This window comes from Ceratotherium simum, chromosome 2, assembly GCF_057802395.1.
Source record: "Ceratotherium simum simum isolate JZ-2026a chromosome 2, ASM5780239v1, whole genome shotgun sequence".
Lineage (NCBI taxonomy): Eukaryota > Metazoa > Chordata > Mammalia > Perissodactyla > Rhinocerotidae > Ceratotherium > Ceratotherium simum.
This window is the reverse complement of record NC_141901.1, coordinates 34,418,975-34,442,041: the sequence shown is the minus strand read 5'-3', so window position 1 is coordinate 34,442,041 and position 23,067 is coordinate 34,418,975. Positions and strand designations below refer to the sequence as shown.

At 53.0% G+C, this 23,067-nt stretch overlaps 9 non-coding genes across 9 annotated transcripts; 6 read left to right on the top strand and 3 right to left on the bottom strand.

Moving 5' to 3' along the window:
- Positions 1 to 1,524: 1,524 nt before the first annotated feature.
- Positions 1,525 to 1,595, bottom strand: TRNAG-GCC (transfer RNA glycine (anticodon GCC)). Its single transcript has one exon. It is a non-coding gene; the product is annotated as a tRNA-Gly (tRNA).
- Positions 1,596 to 2,258: 663 nt separating this feature from the next.
- Positions 2,259 to 2,330, top strand: TRNAD-GUC (transfer RNA aspartic acid (anticodon GUC)). Its single transcript has one exon. It is a non-coding gene; the product is annotated as a tRNA-Asp (tRNA).
- Positions 2,331 to 3,010: 680 nt separating this feature from the next.
- Positions 3,011 to 3,082, top strand: TRNAG-UCC (transfer RNA glycine (anticodon UCC)). The gene has a single exon. It is a non-coding gene; the product is annotated as a tRNA-Gly (tRNA).
- Positions 3,083 to 3,375: 293 nt separating this feature from the next.
- TRNAE-CUC (transfer RNA glutamic acid (anticodon CUC)) lies at positions 3,376 to 3,447 on the top strand. Its single transcript has one exon. It is a non-coding gene; the product is annotated as a tRNA-Glu (tRNA).
- Positions 3,448 to 6,445: 2,998 nt separating this feature from the next.
- Positions 6,446 to 6,516, bottom strand: TRNAG-GCC (transfer RNA glycine (anticodon GCC)). Its single transcript has one exon. It is a non-coding gene; the product is annotated as a tRNA-Gly (tRNA).
- A 1,715-nt stretch (positions 6,517 to 8,231) lies between these two features.
- TRNAL-CAG (transfer RNA leucine (anticodon CAG)) lies at positions 8,232 to 8,313 on the bottom strand. Its single transcript has one exon. It is a non-coding gene; the product is annotated as a tRNA-Leu (tRNA).
- A 570-nt stretch (positions 8,314 to 8,883) lies between these two features.
- Positions 8,884 to 8,955, top strand: TRNAD-GUC (transfer RNA aspartic acid (anticodon GUC)). Its single transcript has one exon. It is a non-coding gene; the product is annotated as a tRNA-Asp (tRNA).
- Positions 8,956 to 9,635: 680 nt separating this feature from the next.
- Positions 9,636 to 9,707, top strand: TRNAG-UCC (transfer RNA glycine (anticodon UCC)). The gene has a single exon. It is a non-coding gene; the product is annotated as a tRNA-Gly (tRNA).
- Positions 9,708 to 10,016: 309 nt separating this feature from the next.
- On the top strand, positions 10,017 to 10,088 carry TRNAE-CUC (transfer RNA glutamic acid (anticodon CUC)). Its single transcript has one exon. It is a non-coding gene; the product is annotated as a tRNA-Glu (tRNA).
- The last annotated feature ends 12,979 nt before the right edge of the window (positions 10,089 to 23,067 follow it).

Genomic DNA, 23,067 nt, shown 5'->3' with positions numbered 1-23,067 from the left:
GTACTTAGAGTAGTCAGAATCATAGAGAAGAGCGAGAAAGTAGCTTGGTGGTTTCCAAGGGCTGGGGAGAAGGGCGCATGGGTAGTTATTGTTTAATAGATATAGAGGTTCAGTTTTATAAGAGGAAAAGAGTTATGGGGATGGATGATGCTGATGGTTGTGCAGCAGTGTGAATGTAATTAATACCACCAAACTGTACACTTAAAAATGCTTAAGATGGTAAATTTTATGTTATGTGTATTTTAACACACAAACACACAAAGATTTCATGCTGGAAGTTGACTGGAAGAGAGAGGCCAAAAGAAGTCAAGACCATCAAGAAAAGCAGTGTTCCCATGTTGGGAGGTGAGCTTGCTGAGGACAAGTCTGGAAATGGGGTCGTCTAGGGTAAATGGTGGTGTTTAAGAGAATGTGAGTATCAGTCTTGGAAAATATCTTGCAGGTGTTCAGCCAGCAAAGGTCAATTCAAATGCACTCAGAGCCCTATACCACTGTTAACCATCCCTCCACTCCTCATAGCATGGTATTGCAGGCTGCCCAGAGCATATCCTTGTTGTGAGGTGAGTTCAGTTGAAGGTGAGATGATTTGAGTGTTGAGCCAACAGACAGCAGAGGTTGAATAGAGGAGAAATCTCCACTTTCCTAATGCCTTAGATAGCGGGGCCCACCTGGCCTGATAACTTAGTGAGCTGGTGCTGTCCTGGCTGGTACATTTCCCTGTCAGACCATTTCCCAACCAGACTGCCTGAGTCACCTCCCTCTGGGATCTCCATGCCAAGTCTTGTGACCTCCAAGGATGTGACCTCCTTGTGACTTCCAAGAATGAGCATTGAGGCCATGTAGTCCAACTGTGGATTCCTGGGCTTTCCCTGCTGGAAACCTCAGAATGCAGAAAAGTCCCTGTCAGTGCCTCCACCCAGGTGTTTCTCCCAGAGCAGAGGTGTCAGGGCCCACACCAGAGTATTCACTGCCCTGCTCACTAGCCCACCCGCTCTCACCATGCTCAATCCCTGTGTTCTGTGGCAGTAGGATCGAGCACTCTGTTCAGGCCTCAGTTACTCCCTAATTCAAACTACCAGAGTCAGTGCCTGGGAGGAGAAAGCCCTATCACTGGTGGCGGGTGTCTGAGAGACAGGAACAGCCAATGACAAAAGACTGGAACCAGGGTCATGCCCATCCGGGCTAGGTGGGGGAAGAAAGCAAATCACATTTGACAGCCAAGCAGGATAAAATGAATACAGAGTATGCATCGTGATGATGCTGTGGGACTAATTTGAATTACTTGTGGGCGATAGTGACTTTGTGACCATCCAGGAGAATGCAATGTATCAATTTCTTGTTACTGGTTGTGCCAACAGAGTTTAACGTTGTTCCCAGGACGAAAGAGTCCATTCTGATGGACAGAATGTGTGGCCATGGGCTGCGGTGGGCGCCACAGCAGGTGTGGGACAGGTGCCTTGAGCGCGGGAGAGAGGAAGCCTCTCTCGGCGTTGGGGCGGCGGGACCAAAAGGGGAACAGGGTGCTGCATGGGCCGGGATTCGAACCCGGGACTCCTGCGTGGCAGGCGAGAATTCTACCATTGAACCACCCATGAACCGATGCGCGCCGCCACCAGCCACGCGATGCTGGCCGCCGCCCTCCGCGGCCACCTGCTCCATCTGAGCAGGCGGCGGACTGGTGGGCTCCAAGAGAGGCTCCAGGTAGGTGGAGGGCGCTAGGGCGCAGGCGCGGTCGCAAGGGGGCGGGCGAGGAGGCACCGAGGCACCGAGGCAGGCTCGGCCCGTGCCGCGCCTTCTCTGCCGCTCAGGGCCGCGGCGAGATGGCCGGCGTCGCCAGAGGCAGCCGGGAGCCGGACCAAGCCTGGCCCGCGCTGGAATGCCGGTCAGGGTAGGCGATCTGCTTTGTTCTCTGCCGCCAGCCCCCACCCGCGCCTCTCCTCGCGCCGGACGCGGCACGGCGCGCGCCCACCTCCTCCCCGCCGCCTTGCTCGCCCTCTCGGGCCTCTTCCTGCCGGCGCGATCCCCGCACTGGAGGCGACAGGCAGCGAGCCTGGAGTTTTGAGCAGCCCCCGGTCCGCGTCCGGGTCCGGGTACGGATCGGGGTCGCGATCTGCTTTGTCGAATGACGCGATTGTTTAGGGGTCGGGTCGGGTCGGGCCGGGCACGCGCCGGGCAGCCGTGGTGGGCAGAAGGTCGAGGGCAGGGTAGGCGTCGGCGGGCAGCCGGACAGCGGTCGCGCGCCGGGGCGGCCGCCGCCGTCCTCGTTAGTATAGTGGTGAGTATCCCCGCCTGTCACGCGGGAGACCGGGGTTCGATTCCCCGACGGGGAGGCAAGACGCCCTCTTTTGGTCGCCGGCAGCGCTCTCCGTCCAGCCGCTTGCGCCCAAGGGCCCTTCTTCTCCCTCCCCCGCCCTCCAGCGAGGCGCAGGCCGCCGACTCGTGCCCCGGCTGCCCACCCTCGCCCACCCGGACCCCTCTCCCCTCCTTGTCCTCCTCCTCGCCGGGCGCTTGCTCGCCACAGCCGAGCGAGGGCTTCCTCTGCTCCTCCCCACGGCGCCCGACGAGCGGCCCTGCCAAGGTGGCTGGCGCAATGGGCTCCTTGCGACGCGACGCACAGCTGCACAGCTGCCGGGACGGGTCGGGGGTCGGATGGGTCCCCCGCCTCGGTGCGGGAAGTGGCCTCGCGGAGCCGCGGGTGGAGAAGGGCTTGGCCGAGCCCGCTGCCGCAGGACCTGAGAGGGAGGAGGAGGGGGGACGTGACGGGGTCGGGGTCGGCTTTGGCTTTGGTCGGGTCGAACGGCGGCCAGGGCGCCCCCCAGAGGCGGCCGGGCCGGCGGACGAGGGCCGCTGCGTCTGGCGCGGGGCGGCCGTTGGCGGCGCCTGGGGCAGCGCCGAGCTGCGAGCGGGCGGGGCGTCGGGGCAGGGCTGCGCCGGGCGGCGGCAGCGGCGGCGGCGTGACGGCGCCGGCGCGAGCCCCGGGCCGGCATCTCGGGGCAGCCCGGGCTGTGCAGCGTTGGTGGTATAGTGGTGAGCATAGCTGCCTTCCAAGCAGTTGACCCGGGTTCGATTCCCGGCCAACGCAGCGGGCCGACCTTTTGCGGAACCGCAGGGCCCTCCGTGCCCGGAGCCGGGAGCCGGGAGCCGGGAGCCGGGCCCGCGGCCGTGCGCGTGTGCGTGTGCGTGTGTGTGAGAAGGAGGCGCGCGCAGTAGTGTTTTGAGGGTGCAGCCGGGCAGGAAGAACGCTAGGGCGCGTGCATTGCCAGGGGCCGCGCGCGGCTGGCCTGCCAAAGGCAGGGGCTGGCGCCAAGGAGCGCCGCGCGGGCAGGATGGAGGCCCCGGGTCCAGGAGGCGCAGGCCAGGCGCGAGGCCTGACGCTCCCTGGTGGTCTAGTGGTTAGGATTCGGCGCTCTCACCGCCGCGGCCCGGGTTCGATTCCCGGTCAGGGAAGCCTTATCTTCTTTCTCTCCGCCTCCCCAGCACCTCCACAACCCCTTTAGCCCACGCCAGAGCTCGCTCGCTTCGCCCCTTACCCTCGGCCTCGGCCCCGGACCCCCGACAAGGCCACCCGGCACCCTCCACGGCCAGCCCAAGCCCTGCCACCTCACCTGCGCCCCTGCCAACCTTTTGGCCCTCGCTCGCCTCGCCTCGCCTCGCCTCGCCCACCCGACGTCTCTCCTCCTCCTCCTCGTCGGACGCTCGCCTCGCTCCCGCTCTTCCTCAGCCCCAAACCACAGTGGCCCGGGCAGCCACTCTCGCCCGCCGTGGCCACCGCACGTGCTTCGACTCTCCAGCGGCACGCCTTCGGCCGGGACAAACCTCGCGGCCCCCAAGCCACCCCTTCCTGCCTCCTGAGGTGCGGCTCCGGTTGGGGTCTACGTCGACAGGTCCGGCCACCGGCCAGGGCCTGTGGCGTGGTCCTTCACTTGGCGCCTCCTGCCGGCGAAGGCGCGGGCAGCATACCCGCCGCCGCCGGCCAGGTCCCGTGCCGGCTGCGTCTCCCAGGGCCGCCGATTGGGCGCCAAGTGCGTCGTGGTCTCGTGCGCCGAGGGGAGCCGAGAGCCGGAGCCTGGCGCCCGGGAGGCGGAGAAGTCAGAATGAACCTGGACCCGTCCGTCTGTCCGGGTAGCTAGACCACCCGGCGGCGGCGGAGGAGACAGAGCAGGGAGATGGAGGAGGCCAGTCTGGCCAAGCAGGGGGGGTGGGGGGCTGGAGGCAGAGGGATGACAGAGTGGACTTCTGGCCAACATTGTATTCGACTGGCATCACCGACGCTCTCAGTCCTCTCACCAAGTGGCCAGAAGGTTACCGGGAACGCTTCCCTGCCCGACACACCCCTCCCCCCACCCGCCACCTAGATTGGACCGTCCGATGTGTTCCCGTTCCCGCCTTACCGACCATCCAGCCACCCAGGATGGACGCCATCCCTGTCTCCACCCTGGGATCCATCTCCTTCTGTGGACACTCCCCGAAGTAGATGGCAGCTCTCGGTCTCCTTCCCGCCACGACAGCCGGGCCGCTGTCAGCGAGTTGAACACCTCTTCGCCGACTGGCTCCTTCAGAGGCAAAAGTGGAGAGCGGAGCCCAGGAAGGGCAGAGACCTGCGGCGGCGGCGGCGGCGGCACACTCCCCGGGTTTAGACAGAGCCGTTCTCACGTGTGCCGAGGAGCCCCTGTCGGCATGGGGGTGCTCACCGCCAGCGCAGGAAGTTCCCTCACCGGCCTGGCCGGGGTGCTGGGGGTGAGTGTGGGTGGGCGGGTGACAGAGCAGGATGAAGGTGTCTGTTCCCGTGGGTGGCCTCCCACGCGGGTCAGGGCACAGGGCCAAATGACCCCGAAAAGAGGGGACGGCCGTGAGCGTCGTGCTGCTCACGGGGGAGGTGTGGGAGGGCGTCCCGGGTGGGTCGGAGTGGAGCGTGGGCGGGGAGGTGCGGGGCTTGCGGGATGTGGCCGGGAGTGCGGCTGGCCGCTCAGGCAGGGGCTCTGCGCAGGCTCCGGGCGGTGGCGCACCTTGCCCGGCACGGGTGCCGCGGGGGGGTGGGGGGCGAGGTTTAGGGTGCGGGTGGGGACGGAGCAGGGGTTTGTCCGAGGGGCCCGAGGGAGGAGGACAGGACCGGTGGAAGTGTGCGTAGAGGGGCCCGGGGTCCACGGGGTTGGTGGCGGAGGGATGGAGGGGGGGAGCCTGGAGGGTGGAAGGAACAGCAGGTGGCGGGCAGGGGCCGTGGGCCCTGGCGCGAGGAAGGTGGAAGGCCCCGTGGTGGGAGAGGACCCAGGCCGGCGAGACTGGTGTGCTGTGCTGCGAGGTGGTCAGGCTAAGGAGTAGGGTGAGAGGAGGGGTAGGCAGCAGGCAAGGGTGGGGAATTCAACTGCCCCAGAGACACAAGTGACCTCTCCCCACGACAAAGAGTCGGGTCTCAGGTGTGTGTCTGGGCTTGAGTTGAAAAGAGGCCAAAGGGACGAATGCAACCCGCGGTCCCCGGCCAAGCAGAATTTGGAAGGTGGGGGCCGCGGGTGGGGGCGGAGCGGGGAGGGGAGTGTGGGGCAGGAGAGGAGTAGGGGTGTCTGGTGGAGTAGGAGGGTGGTGAGGGGTGGAGGAGGTGGTGCTGGGGCTGGCGGTGCCGCTTGGGGTTTGCAGGCTGTGGTGCTGTTGGACCCGGGAGTGTGCGCGCTGGTTCTCGGGGTGGTGGTGCTGCCTGCGACGGGGGTGTTCCTGGCGGCGGCGGTGACGATAGTGGTGGTGCTGGCGCTGATAGCGGTGGACTCGGTGCTGGCCCTGGTGGAGGTGACTCGGCGGACTTGGTGGTGGTGGCGGCGGAGGTGGTTTTAGTGGTGGAGGGGCGGGCCAGCGTTTGGGAAATAGAGCGGCCAAGCGGGAGAAGGTGAATGAACGCTCGCTGTGTGTGTGCATCGTGATGATATCGCGGAACTCTTCGGAATGAGTGGAGCGCGCGCCATCACGACTCGGTGACCGTCGGGGAGAATGCGGTGCATCACTCGTAGGAGTGGCAAGTTGCCTCCTACTGGTGGTAGGAACCGACACGGTCTGATTCTCGGAGTGGGGGTAGAGCGAGGCAGAGAGCGGGGGCGAACCCCCGTGACGGAGCGGGGCGTGCGGGGGCCAGTGTGTGGTGCAGGGTAGCCTTCCTCGAAGCGAAAGGCGTGAGCCGAGCGGGGTCACGGGAGCGAAGAGCAGAGGGACAAGGAAGGCGTGTGGGCACAAGAGTGGCTGAGCGGTCGAGGTGTCTGGGCACGGGGGCTTGGTTCCCCGCGTGGACTTTCTGTCTCCAGGGCGAGAGAGGGGGCTTGGGGGTGGGGGCGGGGGAGACGAGAGCACGTGGAATGTGCTGCGGTGGGCCGCAGAGCCGGTGTGGGACAGGTGCCTTGAGCGCGGGAGAGAGGAAGCCTCGCTTCGGCGTTGGGGCGGCGGGACCAAAAGGGGAACGCGGTGCTGCATGGGCCGGGAATCGAACCCGGGCCTCCCGCGTGGCAGGCGAGAATTCTACCACTGAACCACCCATGCACCGATGGCCGCCGCCACCAGCCGCCCGACGCTGGTCGCCGCCCTCCGCGGCCACCTGCTCCGTCTGAGCAGGCGGCGGACTGGTGGGCTCCAAGAGAGGCTCCAGGTACGTGGAGGGCGCTAGGGCGCAGGCGCGGACGCAAGGGGGCGGGCGAGGAGGCACCGAGGCACCGAGGCAGGCTCGGCCCGTGCCGCGCCTTCTCTGCCGCCCAGGGCCGCGGCGAGATGGCCGGCGTCGCCAGAGGCAGCCGGGAGCCGGACCAAGCCGGGCCCGCGCCCGAATGCCAGTCAGGGTAGGCGATCTGTGGGCGGGTGCAGCTGAAGGCCGACGTTCCCTTCGACGACCCACAGCCCGGTCCCAAAGTGCCTTGGGCGGCTGGCTTTCTTGCCGGTGCGCTGGGCGCGAGGGCGGGCACGGGCGGGCACGGTGCTCCGGCTGTGCGAGGGCGCGGGCGGCGGGGCGTGGGGGGAGCCGTCGGAGCTGGAGGCCCGGGAGCGCGGCCCCCGCCGCCGCCCCCCGCCGAGCGGGCCTCAGGCCAAGAGGCCAGGCCAAGTGCCCGAGCCTGGCTTCTGCGCTCTGGCCGACGGCCTCCCGGCCAGGGTCCGGCTCCGGTGCGTCGGTGGCGAGGCAGGAGCGCGGTCTCGGATCGGAGGAGCGCTGTGGCGGAGTGGCTGCCGGCTCGCGGGCAGCCCGCTGAGGGAGCGCGCCGGTGTGGTGGGGTTCGGCCCCGGCTGCGGTTTCCCGCTTCGAGACGCGGTGTGGCCGCCGAGGGGGGTGGCCCCGGCTGGGGGCCGGACGTTGGCGGGTGCGTGACGGGGGGTCCAGGGCTTCCGCTGGCTCCTCACTGGAGCAACCTTCCCGGCTTGGGCTCAGGTGCCAGGCAGGCCCTGTGCAGGGAGGGCTCTGTCGTTGGCTGGCGAGCAGATGGCTGCGCTGCGCGTGTCCCTGGAGGCAGGCAGGTGTGGCCAGGGCGAGGCCCCGAGGTGAAAAATCGCGGTGGGTAGCACAGGCCAGCAAGATGGGGACCGCGACCTCAGTAGGGTGTGGAGAGAATGGCATGGGCGGGCAGGCGGGCGGGGCTGGCGGCAAGGACAGAACGTCGGACGGTGTGCTGCTGGTTGCGCGAGTGTCAGGCTCTAAGAGGGAGTCGCTGTTCACCAGGCAGAAGTCGGAGGGTGACCCGTGGAGGGCTTTCTTCACGCAGGGCGCGGTGAGGGAGCGGCAGTGGGAGCGGAGACGGGAGTGGGAGGGAGGCAGTTGGGGAGGGGAAAGCCACAAGCACGGAGCGGGGCGGGGGCGGGGGCGGGGGCCGCAGGGATGGGGTCGGAGGGAGGTGGGGGCGCGGGGACGGGGAGGGAAGCAGGGGAGGGAAAGATGTGGTGCAAAGTCCTGAAGCTTCCGCGTGCGGGGGGTCAGGTAGGAAGGGTGTGTGAGTGGGTGGGGGAGCGCGTGCGTCCAGGAAGCCAGTTGCCAGGGGTTCAAGGCGCCGGAGCACCCTCCTGGGCTATTTCTGCCAGGCCGGCGCACGGGTCGGCAGGAAAGGTGGCCGTGCCTGAGCAGCTGGTGGGGCGAGAGGCGTGGGTGTAGGGGCTGGACTTTGGAGAGGCGGCAAGAGCGCAAGCCAGCGACGGACGGTAAGGCGGTGAAGAGCTGCGACGGGGTGTCGCGGAGGCCCGGGACCCGGGCATTTGTTGGGCGGGCCAAAAGGTGGGCGTGTCAGGAGTGGGATTCGAACCCACGCCTCCAGGGAGACTGCGACCTGAACGCAGCGCCTTAGACCGCTCGGCCATCCTGACGGCGGGCCTGGGCGCGTGTCCGCTCACCTGGCTGGGACCCGACGCGCAGAGCGGTGCCACCCTGGCCGCACGCGGCGCCTGGCGGGCCGCTGTGTGGGCGCGCAAGGGACGGGACCCGCGCGCCGACCGGCGGGGAGACTCGCCGGGCTCCGCCGCCCACACCCCCGCGCCCACCCCCGGCCCCCGCCGGGCCGCGTCCCCGGGGTGCGGCCGTCCTCTGCCGCCAGCCCCCCCACCCGCGCCTCCCCTCGCGGCGGACGCGGCACGGCGCGCGCCCACCTTCTCCCCGCCGCCTTGCTCGCCCTCTCGGGCCTCTTCCTGCCGGCGCGATCCCCGCACTGGAGGCGACAGGCAGCGCGCACTCGGAGCTTTGAGCAGCCCCGGGTCCGGGTCCGGGTCCGGGTCCGGATCGAGGTCGCGATCTGCTTTGTCGAATGACGCGATTGTTTAGGGGTCGGGTCGGGTCGGGCCGGGCACGCGCCGGGCAGCCGTGGTGGGCAGAAGGTCGAGGGCAGGGTAGGCGTCGGCGGGCAGCCGGACAGCGGTCGCGCGCCGGGGCGGCCGCCGCCGTCCTCGTTAGTATAGTGGTGAGTATCCCCGCCTGTCACGCGGGAGACCGGGGTTCGATTCCCCGACGGGGAGGCAAGACGCCCTCTTTTGGTCGCCGGCAGCGCTCTCCGTCCAGCCGCTTGCGCCCAAGGGCCCTTCTTCTCCCTCCCCCGCCCTCCAGCGAGGCGCAGGCCGCCGACTCGTGCCCCGGCTGCCCACCCTCGCCCACCCGGACCCTTCTCCTCCTCCTTGTCCTCCTCCTCGCCGGGCGCTTGCTCGCCACAGCCGAGCGAGGGCTTCCTCTGCTCCTCCCCACGGCGCCCGACGAGCGGCCCTGCCAAGGTGGCTGGCGCAATGGGCTCCTTGCGACGCGACGCACAGCTGCACAGCTGCCGGGGCGGGGCCGGGGTCCGATGGGTCCCCCGCCTCGGTGCGGGAAGTGGCCTCGCGGAGCCGCGGGTGGAGAAGGGCTTGGCCGAGCCCGCTGCCGCAGGACCTGAGAGGGAGGAGGAGGGGGGACGTGACGGGGTCGGGGTCGGCTTTGGCTTTGGTCGGGTCGAACGGCGGCCAGGGCGCCCCCCAGAGGCGGCCGGGCCGGCGGACGAGGGCCGCTGCGTCTGGCGCGGGGCGGCCGTTGGCGGCGCCTGGGGCAGCGCCGAGCTGCGAGCGGGCGGGGCGTCGGGGCAGGGCTGCGCCGGGCGGCGGCAGCGGCGGCGGCGTGACGGGGCCGGGGCGGGGCCCGGGCCGGCATCCGGGGCAGCCCGGGCTGTGCAGCGTTGGTGGTATAGTGGTGAGCATAGCTGCCTTCCAAGCAGTTGACCCGGGTTCGATTCCCGGCCAACGCAGCGGGCCGACCTTTTGCGGAACCGCAGGGCCCTCCGTGCCCGGAGCCGGGAGCCGGGAGCCGGGAGCCGGGAGCCGGGAGCCGGGCCCGCGGCCGTGCGCGTGTGCGTGTGCGTGTGTGTGAGAAGGAGGCGCGCGCAGTAGTGTTTTGAGGGTGCAGCCGGGCAGGAAGAACGCTAGGGCGCGTGCATTGCCAGGGGCCGCGCGCGGCTGGCCTGCCAAAGGCAGGGGGCTGGCGCCAAGGGAGCGCCGAGCGGGCGGGATGGAGGCCCCGGGTCCAGGAGGCGCAGGCCAGGCGCGAGGCCTGACGCTCCCTGGTGGTCTAGTGGTTAGGATTCGGCGCTCTCACCGCCGCGGCCCGGGTTCGATTCCCGGTCAGGGAAGCCTTATCTTCTTTCTCTCCGCCTCCCCAGCACCTCCACAACCCCCTTTTAGCCCACGCCAGAGCTCGCTCGCTTCGCCCCTTACCCCTCGGCCTCGGCCCCGGACCCCCGACAAGGCCACCCGGCACCCTCCACGGCCAGCCCAAGCCCTGCCACCTCACCTGCGCCCCTGCCAACCTTTTGGCCCTCGCTCGCCTCGCCTCGCCCACCCGACGTCTCTCCTCCTCCTCCTCGTCGGACGCTCGCCTCGCTCCCGCTCTTCCTCAGCCCCAAACCACAGTGGCCCGGGCAGCCACTCTCGCCCGCCGTGGCCACCGCACGTGCTTCGACTCTCCAGCGGCACGCCTTCGGCCGGGACAAACCTCGCGGCCCCCAAGCTACCCCTTCCTGCCTCCTGAGGTGCGGCTCCGGTTGGGGTGGGGGGGGAGGGGCCGGGGTCTACGTCGCCAGGTCGGGCCACCTGCCGGGGCCTGTGGTCCCTTGCTTGGCACCTGGTGCCGGCGAGGGTGCCGGTAGCTTTCCTTGCCACATGCCAGACCTTCACTTGTCTGTGTTAGTTGCATTTGGTTAATATTCTTTATAAATCATCTTTTCTTTTGGTAAATAAGTATAAGGTAATGATGAATCTCACAGGTACCTTTCATGAATTTTGATAGTCTCGTGCTCTCTGCTTCTCTGCAGACAGTTATGGGACATTGTAGGTCCTGGGCTGAGGTCCACTGAGGAGTGTAGCTTCCCTTCCTTTTCCTTATCCCGCGCTGACTCGGAAGTTTTGCAGCCTTAGGGTTGGCCTTACCCTTACCTTTACTGCCCTGTTTTTCATTTGCAAAGGATAGGTAGCGCTCACTCTGGTGTACTCACCACACTGTTGGCTTCTGAAGCCCAGTTTTTCATTGTCTGGCATATATCCAGGTAGCATCCAGGAGCTGGTGTATGGCTAATTTCCGGGGATTGAGTTTAGATTCCAGGTGTGAGAGTTGGCCTTGGCTGTCCTCATTTCTATAGTGGAAAGCTTCCACCTGGCCCTCCCCCACGTGGATACAGATGTTATTTTGTCATCTTAGAACGCTCTGCATTCCTTTTCATGTAGCATGGATGCTTCCTGATTTCTAGTTTGTTGCATGAATGTTAACTTTTCAAATATGTATTTTAAAAATTGAAAATAATTATAGAAGCTATTTCCTAATTTTGTAGATCTGTCCTTTAAAGTGGCTAGTATCATATTAAACATGCACTGTTTCTCTATGTTGCTGGTATGTTTCTTCTTTGATATTTTGACACCAGAACTATTACCTGTTTCTGGTTGGTCAGTTGCTTAGCCAATTACTGACACATATTGTGGGAATATCATTTGGTTCTTTGGGATCTGGCTTATGGGAGCCTTAGGCTCATCTCATTGTTTCTTTACTGCCTCTGTACACCTCAATACATTTGTGAGGTGTCAAATATTTAAACCTACATAATTCAAATCATGGTACCATAGCAATCATAATATTGGTGTGTGTAAATTCTTTCTTTGCATGACAAGTCACGTTTTTACATGAAACACTTGTAACTGCTTAAAGTCACCATATACAGTGTCAAATGATAAAAATAAAACAACAAAAACATTTGCAGTACTTGGACCAGGGAAATCAGTTTTATTCTTAACTCGTTTTCTCAGAAATCAATAAGAGAAGGAGACCAGAACAGTTGAAAAAACACATAAAGTCCATGAGGGCATTCATAGAAGAATTTCAAATAGACAATCTGTATGTGAACACTGTTCACTCTCGCGAATAATTTCAGCATTTCAGCTGATGAAAACAAGCTTGTGATATTTTAAATACCTCTTCCCATTTTAATATGAACACTTTCATACAAATAGCAAAAGTCAAAGTCTTTTACGGTGAACACTTGTGTAGTGTCCCCCTTAAATTCATGTCTACTTGGAACCTCACAATGTGACCTTATTAGGAATAGGGCCTTTGCAAGAGGATCTTGAGAGAAAACCATTCTGGATTTAGGGTGGGCCCTAAATCTAATAACTGGTGTCCTTATAAAAAGAGGAAAGGACACATAAAGACACACAAAGAGAAGGCCGTGTAAGCTGGAGATGGAGGCAGAGATTGGAGTTATGTTGTCACAAGCAAAGGAATCCTGGGAGTCACCAAAAGCTAGGAGGAGGCAAGGAAGGATTCTTCCCTAGAACCTTCAGAGGGAGCATGGCCCTGCTGACACCTTGATTGCAGACTTCTAGCCTCCAGAACTGTGAGAGAATAAATTTCTGTTGTTCTGAGCCAATCAGTGTGGTCATTTGTTCTAGCAGCCCTAGGAAACTAATGCAATTTGCATACCCACTATCTAGGTTTTACAAGTAACACTCTACTATACATCCTTTATCAAATATCCATCCATCTATTCAAACTTCTAGTTTGTGATATTTTTAGCCTTATCAGATATTATCAATATTTTAGATATTTAACAATGCCACGTTGCTGAGGGTCTGAGAAAATGGTCAATATTATCCACTTTGTTGGAAGTAAAATTATACTACAAAATTTTTAGAGAAAAATTTGGATCTCTCTAAATTTTAAATGTGTTTATCTTTTATCAAACAGTTTCACTGAAGAAATTTATCTCATCCAAATATTTGCCATAGTGGGCAAACTTGTATGTTCATTGTTTCATTATTTCTATTATAGAAAACTAGAAAATATCCCACATGTTCATAGTGAAGAGCCTGTTTATGAAATATACAACACAATGCAGCTGTTTAAAAGAGTAAGTAGATAAGTACATATGTCAGTTATACTTGTGTGGTAATCAGCTTCTAACACAGCTTCTAATGATTACCACTTCCTGGCTCCCAACCCTCTGCAGTCTCCTCCCACATTGTATAGGGATTTGTCTATGAGAACAATAGAATATAGTTAAAATGAAGGTATGTCACTTCCAAGATTAGGTTAGGAAAAGCTGTGGCTTCCACCTTGGGCTCTTTCTCTCTCTCCTAACTGTCTTTGGGAGAAGCCAGTTGACATTTTGTGAGGAGATACAGGCAGCCTATGGAGAGGCTCACAGGGGAGGAACCAAGCCTAAGTAAGTAAGCAACCACCTGAATGAGCTTGGGATTGGATTCTCCAGTCTAGTTGAAGCTTCAGATGGCTGCAGGCCCAAGGACAATCTCATAAGGACACTGAGCCAGAACCATGAAGTTAAGCTGCTCCCGGATTCCTGACTCCAGAAACTGTGTCATTATAAATGTTTGTTGTTGTTGTTGTTTTGTGAGGAAGATTAGCCCTGAGCTAACATCTGTTGCCAATCCTCCTGTTTTTGCTGAGGAAGATTGGCCCTGGGCTAACGTGTGCCTGTCTCACTCTACTTTATACGTGGGACACCTGCCACAGCATGGCTTGGTAAGCGGTGCATAGGTCCGTGCCTGGCATCCGGACCTGCGAACCCCAGACCTCCGAAGTGGAGCACACAAACAACCACTCCACCGCTGGGCTGGCCCCAAATGTTTGTTGTTTTAAGCTGCTAAGTTTTGCAGTAATATGTTATGCAATCATAGACAAGTAATGCAAATAGTATGTTAAAAAAGTAAATTTTACCGTAGTATAATCATATTATGATAAATCATATATACATAATTTTTTATATAAAAACTTGAAATTCATAACAGATAATAAAATGGTGAGTAAGAGCTACTGTATTACTTAAATATTTTTACAATTAACTTTTTTATTGCTGTATAATTGAGCTTTACTGATGTATAATTGACATACAATAAAATGTACACATTTAAGGTATACAATTTGATAAGTTTTGACACATAGAACCATCACTACAATCAAGATAATGAACATATTATCACCTGAAAAGTTTCCTCATGCCCCTTTGTAATCCCCTCCTTTTTGTCCCTCCCCAGGCAACAACTATTTGCTTTCTGTTACCATTGATTAGTTTATGTTTTCTAGAATGTGACTGTCCAATAGAATTTCTATGATAAGGAAAATGTCCTATATCTTCATTGTCTAATATGATAGCCACTAGTCACATAGGGCTATTGAGCACTTGAAAAGAGGCTTGTCCAAATTGAGAAATCTTGTAAGTGTAAAATACACTGGATTTCAAAAACTTAATATGAAAACAAGACTGTAAAATATCTCATTAATATACTGATTATATATTGAAATGATACTATATTGGATATATTGGGTGTTATGGATTACATTGTGTCCCCCAAAAATTCATATGTTGACGTCCTAACTCCCAGTACATCAGAATGTGAGCTTATTTAGAAACAGGTTGTTTATTTCCTATGTAATTAGTTAAGATGAGGTCGTACTGGAGTAGAGTGGGCCCCTAATCCAATACGACTAGCATCCATATCAAAAGGGGAAATTTGGATACAAAAACAGACACACACACAGGGAGAACACCATGTGAAGGTGGGAGTTAGGTTGCCACAAACCAAGAAACTATCAGAAGCTAGGAAAGAGGCCTAGAACAGATCCTTCTCTAGTGTCTTCAGATGGAGCACGGCCCTGCTGACACTGATCTGACTTCCAGCCTCTGAAACTGTGAAACAATAAATTTTGTGTTTAAGCCACTCAGTTTGTTGTACTTTGTTATGGCAGCCCTAGAAAACTAATATATTGGGTGAAATAAAATATGTTATTAAATTAATTTTACCTGTTCCATTTTATTTTTTTTATGTGGCTATTAGAAAATTAGAATTTATATATGTGGCTCACATTATGTTTCTCTTGGACAACACTGCGCCAGAGGTACACTTAGCAACAAATTCATCCTATCAGGTTTACCAGGAAGCTGTTTCTTCTTCTCCAAGCCCTTTATCTGGTGATGTCTGTCCACTCCACATCCCTAGTTAATATGGAAAGTCAATCCCTAATTAGCAAACAGCAACTGGTATTGCCTTTGGTATTCACCTAGAACACTCTCCCATTTATCTGTAATCTAGCTCTCAAACTCTCAAGCCCTCCTGATGACCTGTTAGGAAGAATTCTCTGACTGACACTTGGTCCCTCTCCTGAACACAATTTTTAATTTGCCCTTTAAATCTATGAAACTCCTGCCATAGCCGTTTTTGCTAATCAGTATACCAACAGCCATTCATCCATCCTGATCCCATTGGAACCATTTCTGTTGGGCTGGCCTGCTTGATTTTGCTACTAGGGGAGGAGCACTAAACAGATGCTATAGTATTCAAAATTCAGTCAATCAATGGCAACATTGGCATTGTTCTGTGAGTTACAGAGAGCACCTTACTGCCAGTTACTTTGATGGTTTTCTAGGTAAATATCATCTTGATTGTGCTCAATGGTGTTAAACTTCAGGGACTAAATTGTTGATTCATTTATCAATTGTTGCGGATGCAGTAATGCTCTTTAAAGTGCTGGCCTGCAAGGACGCCCTCATCGCATCTCCTGATGAAAGAAAATATAAAACACCTAAACTTTGGGGGAATATTTCTTTCCCAAAATATCATTTTAGAGAAGTTGGCACTGAGAGTTCTTTTTGACAGTTATTAGATAGAAGAATCAGTAATTGAGGCCACTCAGTTTAGAGTTAGGGTAATAAAGTCTGATGCTCAATAAATGTGCCCATTTACGCAATTCAGCCAAAATCAGCGTTATGCATCTATTAGGATCTCTGCCCTAGGGAAACTTTCAATCTGATGATCTTATTCTTGAATTATGGAAGGACAAATAACCGAGGCAATTAGAGAAACAAACATAGCCTGTAAGTCTTGAGTGGGAAGTGCAAATGAGTGAATGTAGGCAGTGAGGTGTAATGGGACCCAGACTTCAGCACTGGAGAGAGGTATGCCCTGGGTCAACTCACAGCCTTTTTCTGGGCTGTGGTTTCCTCATTTATAGAATGAAGGGATTGGACTTCAGCATTCTATTCGTGTGATTCTATAAATGAATCTTCTGCCCTTACATTCTGGTGTCGGCAGCTTGAATCAACTGTCGCCAGATGTCACATTTCACAGTTTTTTTTTTGCAAAGCAGAAACGTACCACGCAATTTGTCATAAATTCAAGTTTCGAAACAAGATTCATACACTTCAGTACCGTTGCATCCAGAGTGACTGAGAATGTTCTGGTGATTATTTAAGTGATGCTCATTTGAACCACCAAGATCCAAACTGTAGCAGTAACAATTTCATTATAATAAGTAATAACTGCAGCTGTTAAGAGGGATTGTGATGATAGTAAATTAACAATTCAGGCTATGCTAGTGAAATAATCCAAAAGGAGATTAGAAAGAAAGCTGGGACAAGAGAGTTTAGAAAGCCCGGTTGTACATGTGAAAGTGACCAGGTTACAACAAAGTAAGGGAGCTTTGTGCCCAAACTTCTACCTATAAACAAGCCTGGAGAGGGGGCAAAGGCGTTCAGGCTGGGGACTCTCAGAAGCCTGAAAGTTCTAAGATCTCTGACTCTAAGACAGAGAGATGAGATCACAAAATTCTGACCATATGGGAAAGGAGAGTAATCTTCTAAGAAGGGTTCAGCAGGATCTTACACACTCAGGTGACACTTGAATTTCTCAGATGTCTTCAATCCCATCAAGGGCATAGGGCAGCTCTGTTCAATAGAAATATGTGAAACATATATCTAATTTCTATATGAAATTTCTAGTAGCCAGATTTAAAAAGGTGAAAAGAACCAGGTGAGATTAATTTTAATATGTTTTATTTAACCCAATATATTAAAAACATTATCATTTCAACATGTAATAAGTATAAAAAATATTAATATTTTATATTCTTTTTTCATACAAAGTCTTAGAAAGCCAGTGTGTATTTTATACTTCCAACACATTTCAATTTGGACTAACCACATTTCAAGTCCTCCATAGCCATAGGTGACTGGTGCCTACTGTCATAATGAATAGCAAAGGTCTGGAGGAAGAACAATGGATAAAACTGTTAATTCCCCAAGAGAAGTCAAGATTGGACCCTGTGTACAGGCACTAAGATTTAGATCATCCAAGACTTCTACCCCTATCCCCTTTACCAGAGGTCAAGAATGGCCACATATTTGGAGCAATGTGTGACACCCAGGCAACCTCAACTATATCAACTGGGGTTAACACACTCGGAACTAACACAGGGCTTACAACCACTCTTTTGCTAACAGGGATCAAGGGGGAGCTGCAGATGACCACTCTCCTCTACACGCCAACTCTTATAGCTTCACTGGCATTATCCATCTCGAGTATATTATTATGTCCTTTATCCATGTTTGTGTCAGTCAACACAGGAAGCATCAATCTCCAGGTCACCTGAAATCTCCATGAGGCTCAGCACACCAATATCTGATTGCAAGAGCATAAGAGACCCCCAAGCAAGAAGTGCCTGGTTGAGCCCAGTCAATCTGCAGAACCATAAAAGATAATAAGAAATTGGTGGTTTTAGGCCATTAATTTTGAGGGTGGTTTGTTATGGTGCAATAAACAACTAAGACATTTAGGTTGAAAATCTTGGACGCATCCTTGACCCCTGTCTTTCTATCACTCCCCATATCCGATCTGTCAGGAAATCCTGTTGGTTCTATCTTAAAATAGACCCAGAATTTACCACTTCTCGCCACTTCTACTGCTACAACCCTGGTTCAGGCCTCCATCTTCTCTTGCCTGGATTACTGCAATAGCCTCTTCACTTGTCTCCCTGCTTCCACCCTCACCACCCTAAGTCTGTTTGCAACACAGCATTCACAATGATCCTTTTAAAACGTAAGTCAGATCACGTCACTCCTATGCTCAAAATCCTTCCGTGGTTCCCCGTTTTATTTAGAGTAAAAAGCTAACGATTTCACAATGCTTGCATGTGATCTGGTCTCCCTTGTTCCCTCTGACCTCGTCATTGACTACTCTCTCCCTTACTCAGTTCCACGCCTCCAAATAATTCCTTGAACATTCCAGACATAAAGCAGTTTCAATCTGTTAAACAACAAGACAACAGGCCCAAAATGGAGTTGCTTGTGCTAAGCCTCTAGTCACTAAACCGAGGCTTAATTACAGTTTTGGCTCTTCCAGAAATGGAATCTTAAACCAGTCAGTCAGGAATCGCCTGATCAGCGCTAGTTAGGTAATCTGCCTGATAGACCCCTGCCATCCCCTAAAGGAAAGTAATATTGCATTTACCAATCTGCTTCTTTGCCTGGTATAACTTGCTTGTGCCTGCTCCTTCTGGCTTTAAAAGTCTTTCATTTAGTACAGCTCTTTGGAGCTCCTTTCTGTCTGCTAGATTGGATACTGCCTGATTCAAATCGATTTTTGTTCAGATAAACTCTTAAAATGTTTAATATGCCTCAGTTTGTCTTTTAACAGATCCCTTGCCTGACTGTTCCATCTGTTTGGAATGTTCTTTTGCTAGATATCCACTAGCCCAGTTCCTCTCATCTTTCAAATCTTTGCTCAAATGTCACCTTCTCACCATATGCAAAATTGCAATCCACCCTCAACTTCAAATCCCCTTCCCTTGCTCTTTTTTCCCCCATACCCCTTCTATGATCCTATATACTCTACTTATTTAATAGGTTTGCTTTTTATTTTATATCTCTCTCCAATAGAGGGCAAGATCCCTGAATTCAGGGATTTTGTCTGTTTTATTCATGAATGTATCTCTGGTGTCTAGCACATAGTAAGCACCTAATAAATAATTGATGAATGAATAAAAATCTGTTGTTTGCTTGCTCTGAGGCTTTTACCCAGGCAATACTCACAGTTATATCTGAGGACACGCCTCTGAGGCTTTTTTTGTACTTTGCCATTCTAATGAGTCAGAAAAATGTATAATCACAGGAAAAATAATGGTGTGCAATTTTAATGAAAAAATATACTCTTTCCCATGGACAAACAATCATGCTCAGACACGTTTCAGCTCTCCTACCTCAGAGAGAGTTCCCTGCCTGTTCATGAACTCCTTCCTGAGAGGGGGGAAGGTTTTGCATCTATATTTTTGTGAGTCACACCACCTCTATTCTTGACCTTGTTCACAAGTAGTCTTAATCCTCGAACTGTTGTAGATCTTGTGTAAAGAGCGTCAAGTCCTCTTTAGCACCACAAAAATGCTGCTCCTGAGACTGGAATGCTGAATAGAATTTCTATAAGTTCTGATAAATGTGTCGGGGTAGGTGGCCAGGAAATCTTACAGAAGGCGTTGTTAAAACCCCAAGTCTGGGGTAGACACAGTTCTGTCAAATCTAATCTGAGATAACAGAAGGAGTTATCAAGAGATATGTGTACATGAAGGCCGTGGATCTTCTGGAAGGAATGGATCCCTCTTCCTCTGCCCATCACACACTTAAACATGAAGTTCAACACACATATACTTTCAAAATTCTACCTCAGACTGAATAGCAAATTCTTTTATTTTCTACACATTCTTCTCAAGAGCTCTTCTTCTACAAAACCTGTGACTGAAGCCTGAAAAAACAACTAATATTCATGGATTCTTTATGGATTCCATTGACTTCATTTCCTAAGAGAAACACACACACACACAATAAAACAAAAGAACAAGCAAGCAAGAAACCTCGGCCTCTGCTAGTATATTTGAGGAGTCGTCGTACTCTGTTAGGTCAAATTCACCGGCTCCTACCTGTGGCTGTGTGTATTTGTGCAGTTCCCTACTTCTCTCTAGAAGGGGCAAATATCCATCTATTGGCTTTTGATGTGCCATTTAAATTTTTAATGGGTTCTGAGGGTAAGGTTATTTTTTCCTTCTTAGATTTCCTCCTCAAAAGCTCCTTTTTCTTCCCTTCTTGAAGTCTGAATTCCAATTTCTTTCCTGTCTCTACTGCACAATGGGGGGAGACCATGTTGCGCTCTCAGCACAGTGTGGGTAGTAACAAGCCAAAACCAGGGGGTATGTCCAGGGTCAGATGCTGGGTGATGTGGGAGAGGTGAACTATTAGTGTATGGGGGTGAAAGCAGAGTTAGGGGCATGGCCAGGCTGGAGCTGAAGTTTTGGAAGATTTACTACTGATTGCTCAAAAGTCTTAGCGTGTTTAATTTGCCGGGACTTCATAATATCCAATTTCTCTCAGGTATCAAGCTTTGGTTCTCTGGGACTCCTTTTTGCTAGAAAGTCTGTAGCTATAGTTTTCTATCTACTTTAGTATCAAAAAAGAGCTTTTCTGATCTTCGGAGATGTAAGACAATATCACTTCCAGCTTAGATTTTCCGCTGTTTCTCAAGGCCTCAAAAACAGCACCCTGAAGGGATGTTGTTATTTGGGTGACCCAAAATTATCATTCATTTCTCACTTATGAGCAGAGAGTTGCCAGCTTTTATTTGCTGTATTAGGGTTTTTTTCAGGGAAACAGAACCAATAGGATATATGTAGATACATAGAAGGGGAGATTTATGATACAAATTGGCTCGTGCCGTTATGGAGGTTGAGAAGTCCCAAGACCTGCTGTCTACAAGCTGGAGAACCAGGAAAGCTGGTGGTGTTATTGAGTTAGAGTCCGAAGGCCTGAGAATCCCAGGCCTAGTGGTGTAAGTGCCCGTCTGAGTCTGAAAGCCCGAGAGCCAGGAGCTCTGACGTCTGAGGACAGGAGAAAATAGTTGTGTGAGTTCAAGCAGAGAGAGAGCTGGAATTTGCCCTTCCTCTGCCTTTTTGGTCTATACTGCCCTCAAAGGATTGGACGATGCCTGCCCACGTATAATTAATCATCACACGTGCATTACCACCTTTAATACTAACAACCATCTCCTGAGAGTGGAGGAGGGAGTGTGTAGTATAAAGCAGCGTGATTTCACAATTTTCCCTTTCTTTTCATTTAGGCTTTGTGTTTCCTTTTCATTATTCCGTAGCACCTCTTGAGCCCTGCTTCAGTGGTAAATCCCTCCTATCTGCCAGTCTTTGCCCCCAACTGAACCGAATCTGAAAAGTAACTTAATAAAATCCTAATCGTAGACTCCCTCCCTCTTTGGGCCAAAACAGAACCTCACAGAGGAAGGAACTCCTATAAATAACACAGCAAGAGTAGTCCTATCTTGAAATGGCTTGACATTATCAATTAATATGGTTGCCAATGCCCGAATCATCTCAAGGGGGAGACCTTGTTAATGAAAGGACAGAAAAAGAAGAACTGCCCTTTGAGAACATAAGCCAGCGTCGGATGTCCCGGGAATGTGATTTTCCCAGGATCCCGAAAGAGTGCTGAGGCGTTACATTATGGAAGTGAAAGGACATGCCTGCTTCCACGTTGAAACAGCCCAGAGCTTCATGCTTACAATTTCAATGGGAGAAAATTTCAGTGGGAGAAAATGTTCTGAAAACAGGGTAATCTATTTGGATTTTCTGTCCTTTGCACATGGAAAGTAGCAGGGCGCCACCGTCTTCCCCAGGCTCTGGTCCCCTCTTCTCCGGCAGGCTATATCGCTGGTTGTAGGTAATCCCTGTATCTTTGGCTCCGGCTGGAGGCAAACTACTCCAGTGCCTTCTTCTTCCTATTTTTGTGTTATATATACTTTTTTATAGCTTTACTGAGATATAATTGATATATAAAAAACTGTGCATATTTAATGTATGCAATTGGTTACGTTTGGACATAAGCATACACCCGTGACACCGTCATCATAATCAAGGTAATAAACATATCCATGACCTCCAAAAGTTTCCTTACGCCCCTCCAGTCTCTTCGCTTTTTTTTTTTTAAGAGCTAACATCTGTGCGCATCTTCCTCTATTTTGTATGTGGGTCACCGCCAGAGCATGACTGCTGATGAGTGGTGTAGGTCAGCGCCCAGGAACCAGGCCCAGGCGGCCAAAGCAAAGCACGCCAAACTTAACCACTAGGCCATGGGGCCGGTCCCACTTCCAGTGCCTTCTTGATGATATTTTAACCATAAAGACTTTGACAATAAAGAATCAATCCTTCAATAAAATTTCAATGTTAAAAACCTTGGTAATACTCATAAAAATATAAAGCTACTTTTATTTGAACATTTATTAGACACCAGACAGTGTCCATTTTACAGAGGAGGAAACTGAAGCTTTGACAATTTTAGGACCTTGTCCAAGATCTCATAGTCTGACTTTAAAAAATATTTTTTTTAACTATGGTAAAAAAACAACATAAAAATAATTTACCATCTTAACTATTTTTAAGTGTACAGTTCAGTAGTGTTATGTCTATTGTCATTGCTGTACAACAGATCTTTAGAATCTTTTATCTTGAAAAATTAAAACTTTGTACCTATCCAACAACAGCTCCCCATTTCCATCTCCTGCACCCACTGGCAACCACCATTCTATTTTCTGTTTCTGTCAGTTTGAGTACTTTAGATACTTCATATACAGTATTTGACTTTTTGGTGACTGGCTTATTTCACTTCTCATAATGTCCTCAGGGTCATCCATGTTGTAGCACGTGGCAGGATTTTTTACAAGGCTGAATAGTATTCCACTCGTTTTATGTATATACCACATTTTGTTGATCCATTCATCTGTCACTGGACACGCCGGTTGCATCTATCTGTTGGTGATTGTGAATAATGCTGCAATGAACATGAGCGTGCAAATATCTCTTCAAGATCTTGCTTTAGATTCTTTTGGATATATACCCAGAAGTGGAATTGCTGAATCATGTGGCAATTCTATTTTTAATTATTTGATAAACCTCCATACAGATTTCCATAACAGCTGCACCATTTTACATTCCCAACAGCAGTGTACAAGGGTTCCAATTTCTCTACATCTTCGCCAACACTTATTATTTTCTGGTGTTTTCGGTTTTGCTATAGTGCCATCCTAATGAGTGTGAGGTGATATCTGATTGTGGTTTTGATTTGCATTTCTTTAATGATTAGTGATGGTCAGTATCTTTTCATAGGCTTGTTTGCTATTTGTATACCTTCTTTGGAGAAATGCCTATTTAAGTCTTTAGCCCATTTTTAAATTGGGTTGTTTGTTTTTGTGTTTGTTGTTGAGTTGTAGAAGTTATTTATGCATTTA